The sequence below is a fragment of the Oryx dammah genome, unplaced genomic scaffold, assembly GCF_014754425.2.
Source record: "Oryx dammah isolate SB20612 unplaced genomic scaffold, SCBI_Odam_1.1 HiC_scaffold_5, whole genome shotgun sequence".
Taxonomy (NCBI): Eukaryota; Metazoa; Chordata; class Mammalia; order Artiodactyla; family Bovidae; genus Oryx; species Oryx dammah.
The window spans coordinates 83,748,420-83,760,069 of record NW_024070189.1 but is presented as its reverse complement, the minus strand read 5'-3'; positions in this window follow the sequence as shown (position 1 = coordinate 83,760,069).

Here is an 11,650-nt window from a genome sequence, read left to right as displayed (position 1 = left end):
ATTCACCAGAAAGTCATTTCTGTAAGTCAGCTGTACTGTTTCTCATCCAGTGTGGCTGATCTAATGGCTTCAGGCCGTCTGAACAGTATTTTCAAAACTGGAAGGCCACGAGATTAACACCTGGCCGTAGCTCGACCAGAATCTAAATAAAATGTATGCTTGTTAGTCGATTGACTAAACTAATAAAGATCATCTGAAACGTTATTTTCCCTCTTTAGTAACTGTTTTCCAGTTTGTCATTCAGATAGCATCTGGAGTCTGTGCCCTCATGCCTGCTCCCTTTCCCTTCCAATGGAGAAAGACTTTTGATTTCTATTCAGCATTACATGATATGCAAAGAAGGTGCTTCAAGAAAGGAAAATGTATGTACAACACATGGCTTTTCAAAATAGTGTATTAATAAGGTGAGGAAGTAAGAGGCCAGTTTGGCTTAGTTGACTGTAGCACTGATTCAGTGAGGGAAGTAGTGGGAAATAACCTTGAGGAGACAGTTGGCAGGCACATTGTGAAAGCCTTGAGTGCCAACTTACATTGTTTGAATCTTATATTCAAAGTATTGGAAGTCTGGAAATGCTTGAGTGGGATGTATCAAGATGAGAGTGGTTTTTAGGAGTATGAATTGGGTTGCCATGGCTAGGGTAAATGGCTAAGGGGGTTGGGAAGATACTAATAGCAGGGAAAGCAAGAGAATAATATAATAGTGCAAGTTTGAGATGAAGGAGGTCTGAACTAGACTGATGATAGTGGTGGTGGAAAAGAGAAAAGAGATTATGCAGAAGAATTTTCAAGGTTCGGTAAGGGAGAAAGAGGAAAGTCAGATTATGCTGGAATTCAGAGATCAGGTGGCCAGGATAATGAAAGAGAAGAAGAAAAATGAAATTATTGACATAGGACGTCCTGGTGCTGGCAGGAAATCCAACTGTGGAAGTACAGGAAGTAATCTGAGATAAGAGAATGCAGACAAGGTCAGAAGTTGGAGGTAGAAATACAAATATTAAAGTCATTTTCACAGAGTTAATAGCTGGAGCTACAAGAATATGAGTTCTAACTAAAACATTCATGCTGTTAGAACTATTTTTGCTAAATATTTTTCCTCCAGAAAATATGGCTTAAGGTAGGTTTTTTCATGCCTTTGTCAGTCAGAATTCAGTGGTAGGTAACAGAATCTAGCCTGTTTAAGAAGAAAGGTATTTGGCTATTAAGAGGTTTGTGAAATCATTGTAGAGGAGGGAGTGAAGAAAAAGCTTCTAGGCTGAACTTCCAGGAAAGACTCCCCAAATCTCATTCCAGACCTGGGCATTGGGTGAGATGCTACATTCTGCCTCCAGCAGGGAAGGAGAAGTCACAGTTCAGGAGGTTCCATCACTGCTGCTGAGCACAGGGCATACTGCATCTGTCAGACTTGCCTTTCTCTTTATGAGTGTTTATGAATCATTTAAAGGGACCAGGTGTCATTTCTTTGCTTTGCAGCTTCTTGGTGCTAGAAGGGAGATGGGCTTAAGGCTGAGGAAGCTAATCCACAATATCCAACACAGTGTTTTAGACCATTTTACAGGAAATATCTAGAGTTGAACTTTGGATTTGCATGATTCTATCAGATGAATGAGACTGCAAGCCTGATTTTTTGGTAGGCGCAATATCATGTTCTTCATTGCCTTTTGTTTTTAGCATGTTCTACACATAGCTACTAGTTCAGACGTAACAATAAGAGCTAAGATTCTGAGGTTGTGTTTAGGCTCCATGGGAAAGCATGCCCAGTCCATGGGGTCGCAAAGAGTTGGACACAACTGAGCAACTGAACAACAGCAACAAATTGATTAATAATGTCTGCCCAGGGCTGGGGAGGGGACAATGGTACCTTTTATTTGCCATCTCCATACTAGGTCATTGCATCACTAATGATAAATTTACCAGTTTGTGACTGTAGGTTACTGTTGCTACATGTTAGAAGACATGTCAACTCCAATATTTTGGTGACTGGAAATGTTTTCTACTAATAGAATGCTTATGAAGTCCTACATATCCTTGCTTTCAACCTGTGGTGCTGGAGAAGACTTTTGAGAGTCCCTGGACTGCAAGAAGATGAAACCAGTCAATCCTAAAGGAAATCAACCTTGAATATTCTTTGGAAGGACTGATGCTGAAGCTAAAGCTCCAATACTTTGGCCATCTGATGCGAAGAGCCAACTCATTGGAAAAAGACCCTGATGCTGGGGTCAAGATAGAAGGCAGGAGGAGAAGGGGATAACAGAGGATGAAATGTTTGGGTGGCATCACCGACTCAATGAACATTAATTTGAGCAAGCTCTGGGAGATGGTGAAGGAGAAGGAAGCCTGGTATGCTGCAGTCCATGGGGTCACAAAGAGTCAGAAATGACTGAATGACTGAACAACAATATATCCTTAGTGTACAATGTACATGAACTATTCTGTTTTTTAACTCTAGTTTATCCAGTAGTTTCTCTCTGTTTCCTCTAAGATTGATCTACTGATTTTACCCCCTCCTTTTTCCAAACTCTTGCCTCTGGAGGTTCAGGTCCCTCAGTCTGTACTGTGTGGGTAAGAAAAAATGACATCAGGGCCACACAGAGTGATATGAAGTTGGAAAAGGCTACACCTTAGCAACTTCCAGCTTCGAAGAACAGAAGAATCATAAGCCTTAGGGAATAAATTCTTCTGCTGCTTTCCAAAGGGGTTTTTCACTTTCAAAGACCTGATGAATTCAATCTTAATTTTTCTGAATGTCTCTCCTTGGCCTGCTATTCTCATGCTTCAAGGTCACCTGCTTTTTGATGCTTTATTGATGACATCCTCCTTTCCCCATTCTCTGTACTCTCAAATTACTTGGTATGTACACTGTCTGTTGTAGTAAAAATCAAATGACATTTTAGTTGTTTACGTATATGTTATGCTTTCAGCCTGAGCTACTCAAAGGCAGAGGCTGACTTCTTAAAACCAGTACTTATTAAGTTTTACATATATTATCTCCTTCAGTTCTAACAATAAACCTATGAGGAGATGAGGCTCAGAGGGGTTAAATATCATGCCCCACTGTAAATACCTGGCAGAAACAAGATTTGAAACTAGGTCATGTTTTATATGTATACCTAGCATGTATATGCAGAGAATGTCAGTAAATACCCTTCAGATGAGCAAGTAGTTAAATGAATAAACTGTATGCTACAAACCACAAGGAAGCCATTTTTGGCCACCAGCTGAAAACAAGTCCTTTTAGATACTCTTACAGCTCTCAGCATGCCACAGACTTTAATTCAAACCAGACCTTAATACCTAGAAGAAGAATGTATCAAAACTAGATTACTGGAAACAAAGCAGCTGATCATCTTACTTAAGGTCATCTACTGAGCCTGGCCTTCCCAATAAGGGAAGCATCTCATCATAATGCTTATTTACAGATTGAATTTAAAATGTTAATACCGCTGTGTCAGAAACAAGTCAGAAGTCACGAAGAAAAGATGGGCTAAAAGAAGCCTTCCTTCCATTCTATAATTTGAGCTGCTTTGTTATGCCCTGTGTTCAGATGAGAGGGTTTCTAAGTAAAACCTAAGGAACATGAACAACTATCAGAACAACTCCACCATGTTTGTGGAGTTGTCATTGATTGCTAGGTTTTTGGTCCTGCTTTCTTCCAGTGTCCCAAAGAGTTCCTTGCTCTGATTTTAATAAATAAAGATATTGCCCAATTAGATTGGTTTTAGATCTAACAATTTTGTCTGCTGGCATAATCAGTAAACAGCAACCAGGTGTCTGAATTATCTTTTGGCTTTCCTTCTGCTGTGAAGTGAGTTTTTCCATTGCTAGGCCTCCTTCCATATTTGCTATCCATAGAGGTGGAGGTCGGGAGTGGCCATGTGCTTCCAGGGTGCTGCACTGGGAATGCTGGACTCTATTCCCCTGGGTTCATGAGCTCACCCTGTTTCCATGTGTCACCACGCATGTGTTGGGTCCTGATGGAAAAATAGTCAGGTTTGAGTGGAAATAGCAGGGAGTGGGACAGCTGCATTTCAAAGCTTTTCATTTCCTTTTCCTCTGCTTCCAGCATATGGCTTTAATGGAGTTGCTGAGTGTGTAGTTCTGGAGAGATTCCCCCTTCATTTAGTTTTCTCTTTTGCCTCTGCGCTAACACCCCTTCCACCCCCCGCCAATGTTAAAAGCAGAAGCACATTCTCAGCTGTCTCTTGGGAAGATGAGTTCTATTTTGATTAAAAACAATTTAAAAGTTTAAGTTCTCTTAGAATCCTGCTCATGTAAGAAACAGGACTATTTTTTAATGTGATCATACACTGTAAGATTTTTTTTCCCCCTATATCTTTCCTGGAGGGGGTTGGGAGAGGTCTGGGATAAATCATGGTCCTTTGGTACTAGGAATGCAGATTTGTTATCTGGTCCTAATTTTGCCTCTAACTAAATGACTCTTTCAGACATGACATTTAAACTTTTGGGTCTGTAGAAGGCTAAGTGGATGATCTATAAAATCTCTTCTGGATTAAAAAATTAAAAGATTCTGGGATTATATCTATCTAGTTTTTGGCTAGTTTGTTTCATTTTTGGTTTCTCAGGATTAGAGTGAAATAAAGTATGGAGGAAGCATAAAGTGTGAACAGAAATATTTTCATTCAATAAGAATATTCTGCCATAAACACCTTCTTCACTGATTTATTGTTCTATGGATTTTCTGTGAATTAAATTCTTCAAAATTACATGTGGTTCACAACACAGAGCAATTGGAATATAATTAGTCCTTTGAATGACTTTCAAAGTGACCATTAAATCATCTCTGGAAGTTTATTTGTTTACTGAAACCAGGGTCTTAGTGTCTTATTAAGAAGAAATAGAATATATATTTTAGGAAGAAACTTCCTGGAATGGATTAGTCCAGAAATTTGTGCTCAGGACTTTAGCTTCCAGTTCCCTCCTCCCCACCTTTGTTTCTGCCCCTGATTAACTACTTAAACGTCAACAATCGCTTCATCTTTCTAGGTCATAGATTGCCGGGCTAATGAACAGCTAATGTATTATTTCAGAATTATCTAGAACTTAAGGGCTAGCAGGTTAATTTCTGTTACGTATTTTGAGATTTTGATAAAAAGTGATAAGGACAGTGACTTAGTTTAGTTTCATTTTCCCCTTCATGGTATTCAACATGAGAAGTACTATTTTTGCTTTCCAAGCAAAACTTTTGAAAATGTTGATGGTAATAAAAATGCCGTAAAATAAAATCAGATATTAAGCTTAAGCATTTGTATTATTTATTAAGCTTCAAATCATCAGCATTAAGCTCTCCCCCCCTTTTTTTCTGGGTACTATCCAATTTCTTTGTGTATCTTGGTGATTAAATGTATCCTATATCCATTAACAAGGGGGTGACTTCGCTTTGTGACAGGTAGAAACTCTAATTCTCCCTAGAGAGTTTAAATTGTGTGGAGTGGATCAGAAGGACAGCTTTCTTAGTCCTATGAAGGCCACTTTTATCCAAGGACCTTTATTTCCTGGCCTAATTTAGCCACAGGCGTCCTCTAAAGTTGAATAATACCGATGATTGATAAATATAATCTGCACGGAGATATAACGAGTAACAATCTAGAGATTGTTCCTTATCTTTGGCAATGGAATTTCAAATCCACGTCTTTACAGATTAAATACTTATCTCCCGGATTGAATAATTTAAAACATAAAAAACTTACTTGCTTTGAAATGGCTGGCATGTCAACTAATTATGTTATTGTCATCTAGATCCTTTATTATTTTTTGAAACGTTACACCAGTTGATGCTCTGCTGGGTGAGTTAAGATGGGCATTTTTCCTGCTTATTTATGCCAGTAGGAGGGTGGAACCACATGATGGAAGGGGCAAGGGAGCTCTCTGAAGTCTATAAGGGGAGTAATTCCATTCATGAGGGCTCCCCCCGTGAACTAATCACTCCCAAAGACCCAAATACCTAATACCATCAAATCAGGGATTCAGTTCAGTTCAGTCCCTCAGTTGTCTGACTCCTTGCAACCCCATGGACTGCAGCATGCCGGGCTTCCGTGTCCATCACCAACTCCTGAAACTTGCTTAAACTCGTGTCGAGTTGGTGATGCCATCCAACCATCTCATCCTCTGTCGTCCCCTTCTCCTCCTGCCTTCAGTCTTTCCCAGCATCAGGGTCTTTTCCAATGAGTCAGTTCTTCGTTGACTGGGGAGTAGGTTTCCTCCTATGAATTGGGTGGGAGAGGGGCAAGACACAGACATCCAGTCTATACATGGGAGGACACAAAACTTACATAATTGGAGGACTCTAAGAAAAAGAACACAAAGTAGATATGATGGTGAACTTACACATAGAAAAAAAATTTTTAAGAACTAATAAATATCATAAAATAAATACTTGAAATTAAACAGCCTTCCTCCAGTATTTTTGGAACACTTCTTCATATAGCAACAATCTGAAAATCTTACATCATTTTCTGTAGACAAAATAAATCTTTTCCCCATATGTCTGACTGAAATTTTTTTATTATTACTGATAGCTTATAAACATTTCTTTTATTTCCACAACCATTATTGGTCATGAAAAGTATTGATTGTGTCAAATTTTGGAAACCTCTAGAAGTTTCACTCACATATGCAGTCTCTAGTATTCCTCCAAACATAGAAATGTGATAAATACATTTTATTTCATGTGATTGCCATCAAAAGAAAAAAATATGGTATTTTATAATTGTATATGCTGCTTATTGTGTGTATTCCTAACAGAAATAACTTCTACTTTGACTAAATACTTATGGGAATTGTATTGTCTGTTCAGTCTTACAAGGCTGATGATTGGAAGAATTTTCCAAAGAGTAGCTTCTGGTTCCTTACGTTTCCTTTTTTGCATGTCTACTTCTGTTCCCGGGTGCCGAGGAAAATGTTCATGTCACAATATGTCTAGCTCTGTACATTTGTACTGTGATGCCAGGTGAGTCAGCATAGTAGGCATTAGGGATAATCCTTGAAACCATTCCTTACATCGGGATGGTTGGCAATAACTTATTTATAATGGAGTGATTGTGACTCACAGGAAGAGATCTCATTCAAGCCAAAGTAAATATAAACCCTATTCAGTTTCTATTTCACTGGATCTTAAATGTGCACACAGGCAAGTTACCATTAACATGAGAAGATAAGTGATAGTCAGGACATAGGCGTAGAAAGAGACCATGGTCTTATCTAATCATGGTTATCAGATCTGTTCCGTATTTTACAGAAATATAATATTCTCTGGCACCATTGCTGGGGTCCTTCCCAGGGCCTTGGAAGGTGCCTATGAAAGTGAGGATTCTGAACCTTAAATGGTGTTAGTTCAGTTCAGTTCAGTCACTCAGTCGTGTCCAACTCTTTGCGACCCCATGAATCACAGCACGCCAGGCCTCCCTGTTCATCACCATCTCCCGGAGTTCACTCAGACTCACATCCATCGAGTCCGTGATGCCATCCAGCCATCTCATCCTCTGTCATCCCCTTCTCCTCCTGCCCCCAATCTCTCCCAGCATCAGAGTCTTTTCCAATGAGCCAACTCTTCTCATGAGGTGTCCAAAGTACTGGAGCTTCAGCTTTAGCATCATTCCTTCCAAAGAAATCCCAGGGTTGATCTCCTTCAGAATGGACTGGTTGGATCTCCTTGCAGTCCAAGGGACCTTCAAGAGTCTTCTCCAACACCACAGTTCCAATGCATCAATTCTTCAGCGCTCAGCCTTCTTCACAGTCCAACTCTCACATCCATACATGACCACAGGAAAAACCATAGCCTTGACTAGGCGGACCTTAGTCGGCAAAGTAATGTCTGTGCTTTTGAATATACTATCTAGGTTGGTCATAACTTTTCTTCCAAGGAGAAAGTGTCTTTTAATTTCATGGCTGCAGTCACCACCTGCAGTGATTTTGGGGCCCCAAAAAATGAAGTCTGACACTGTTTCTACTGTTTTCCCATCTATTTCCCATGAAGTGATGGGACCAGATGCCATGATCTTCGTTTTCTGAATGTTGACCTTTAAGCCAACTTTTTCACTCTCTTCTTTCACTTTCATCAAGAGGCTTTTTAGTTCCTCTTCACTTTCTGCCATAAGGGTGGTGTCATCTGCATATCTGAGGTTATTGATATTTCTCCCAGCAATCTTGATTCCAGCTTTTGTTTCTTCCAGTCCAGTGTTTCTCATGATGTACTCTGCATAGAAGTTAAATAAGCAGGGTGACAATATACAGCCTTGACATACTCCTTTTCCTATTTGGAACCAGTCTGTTGTTCTATGTCCAGTTCTAACTGTTGCTTCCTGGCCTGCATACAGATTTCTCAAGAGGCAGGTTAGGTGGTCTGGTATTCCCATTGCTTTCAGAATTTTCCACAGTTTATTGTGATCCACACAGTCAAAGGCTTTGGCATAGTCAATAAAGCAGAAATAGATGTTTTTCTGGAACTCTCTTGCTTTTTCCATGATCCAGCGGATGTAGGCAATTTGATCTCTGGGTCCTCTGCCTTTTCTAAAACCAGCTTAAACATCAGGGAGTTCACGGTTCACGTATTGCTGAAGCCTGGCTTGGAGAATTTTGAGCATTACTTTACTAGCATGTGAGATGAGTGCAATTGTGTGGTGGTTTGAGCCTTGCAAATGGTGTTAAGTGAAAGTGAAAGTGAAGTAGCTCAGTCATGTCCGACTGTTTGCAACCCATGGACTGTAGCCCACCAAGCTCCTCCATCCATGGGATTCTCCAGGCAAGAGTACTGGAGTGGGGTGCCATTTCCTTCTGACTCTGAGCAACTGGTGGGCTTTTTTGCCTTTGGAGATACTGGTCTTTCTGTCTCTGGTCCTGGTGTGATGCTGATGGCAGTTCTGCTGTCAGAGAATACCAGTGGACTTCTCTCTTTCCCTTCTTCACATTTCCTTTTGTTTCTGGTATTCACAGAGACTACCATTTCACTTGGCACATACCACAGGGAGAAGCAAGAAAATGAGCCCGTTCTAAAGTTCAAATCCCACTTTTGCCATTATGGGTATGAACCCCAATTATAAGCTAGAGTTAATAATACATATCTTCAAAGGTTTCTGCTATAATCTGAGATAATACATGAAAACTACTTAATTTTTATGGGCCTTGGTTTATTCGTGAAATTAATAACACATGTTAAAATGTTTTGAGCATCTGAGATAATGCATGTAAGTTAACCAGCGCAGTAGTTGGAATACAGATGGCATTGATCAAAGAATTATCACTACTTGTGGGAAAGTCTCACCAAATATTCTTGTGCCTTTCTATACTTCCCAGCCTACCCTGCAGTTAGGTTGGAGTCATGTGACTAGCTCTGGTCAATAAAATGTGAGAGGAAAGCAGCATTTATGGCCTAAGACAGTTACTAAGCCAGTGTATTTCCTGTATCCCCTTCTACATTGGCAGCAGCAACCTTGGTGATAGTGTAGCTAAAATATACATGGATCCTGGATCCCTGAGTCACTATCAAAGGAGAATTCACATGAGAGCATCTGGACTGTATTTGGACTTTGTGTGAACACGAAATAAGTGTTGATTGTGTTACTCCACCATGGTTTGTGCATTTTTGTTACTACAGTTTAGCCTAGCATTATATTGTCACTATTACTATTGTTTTTATTATTATTATTACTGAACTGAACTACTCATGAACTGTGGCATTTTAGTGATACATAAAGCTGCCTAGAGCATTGGCTCCTGTCCTCAGTAATGGGGACGTAAAAATAATGCTGTTGCACATAAAACCACTAGTTCTTCCACAACCATTGGATTCAAGGAGGTCAAACTAAACTAAACTAGGAAGGAGGGAAAAAGTGCATTAAAATTTCTATTTGGCTCACCAGCTAATCCTTTCTATTCAGGCTACCTTATTTCCTTGAAATGCTAACTCTGAGTCCAGGCATATTTTTTATGACTTATTAAAAAATGATGTCCTTTCCTATCAAAGTTTTAGAAATTATGTTTCGTCCCTTCTAAGTTTCATTGGCTCAGCAATCCTTCATTCCTTAATAAAAGGTCTAATTAGTGTGCAGAGCACAGCTTTCACCATTAGGAATACATTCCATAATCACAGATTCTCATAGGGGTAGCTGGTAGGTTACATTCAGAGTTCAGCCAGGAGCAGTCACCAGCATTGAGTGAATATCTATGTTTTTATTTTAGAGGAATCATCACTTAAAATACATGGAAAACTTCCTCTTACCACTTAAAAAAAAAAAAAGTTCTAAAGCCCTTTGGGAAGACTGGTAGAAAAACTAGCTTGATATGCTGTTTCCTAGATCCTGCACAATTGTTATCAAGAACCTCCAGAAGTAGACTAAAGTAAAGTAAAGTCTCTCAGTCATATCCGACTCTTTGTGACCCCGTGGATGGTAGCCTTCCAGGCTCCTCTGTCTGTGGGATTTTCTAGGCAAGACTACTGGAGTGGGTTGCCATTCAGCCAGTGTAAATTATGGCAAGAAGTATCTGAAAGGCTTCAGGACATGCCACCCCAAAATATGCTATTTTGGTATACTGATCATTTTGAGTTGAAGGCCCTTGAGATGCAGTGGATGCAGGAAGGGCTCTCTGATCTACCTTTTTCTACCTAAAAGGAGGCCATTAAATGAGAAAGCTGTCTTCCTAGACAAGGAAGAGGTCCTTAATACCAGAGACTGAGAATCAGTGCTGAAATGAGTCTGTACAAACAAACTTACTGAAATAACCTTAGCTTCCTAGTTTTGCACCCCCATTATCTCCTACTTACTTCCTATAATTTGTTGCCTCTATTCCAAAATTTTTTTGTTTTAATTCTTATATTTTATCATTTCTTTGTCCAAAAGATAGAAAAACTTTCTGTTCTGGTTGCTTCTTCAGGTCTTTATTCTCTTGTGAAGGTTCCCATATATACGTAAAATTCTAATAAAACTGATGTTTTTCTCCTGTTTGTCTTTTGTTGGTTTAATTCTTAGGTCTAGTCAGAGATCCTAGAAGAGCAGAAGTATTTTTCCTCCCTTGAAGACCAAAGAAGCAATACCAATATCAGGTGGAAAATTGGTGTGACGCTCTAGGAATGTGACAAGAGCGCAGATTAGAAGGTTGGAAAGTCAGATGGAGGCACGGATGGTTTTGGAAGCTGGCCTTGAACCAAGAAAGGGTACTGATATTGTTCTTTCTGAGTGCTATCTAGACACCTGGGATGCGGACAGGTGGGCAGCAAGGGTGATGGGCAGATACACAGCCTTAAGGATGTGGAATTAAGCTAGACCTTCAGGCTAGCTTGAGAAAAATGATAATGCTTTTGACATAAAGGAAAAATTCTAATATTTGTTAAACTCGAAGATGATATAAGAGAAATATACATCTATAGATTAAAAAAATAGTAGCATGACATTATACTGAGGTTGAGGGGGTTTCATAATCTTAGTCTAATATGGACAGAGGGTGTTACTAGTAGCTTTATATGGTCCTTGTGTCCAAGTATTCCAAGACAGGAAAAAAAGAGCAAAGATTCAAAGAAAAAACAACACACAATGATCCTCCTTTAAACTGCCGACTGAACTATTGTGTTGTAGAAATACTTGCATAGTCATAACAGATGGGCCCTAACTTGAAACGATTTCTTGACAGTGTTGAGATATGA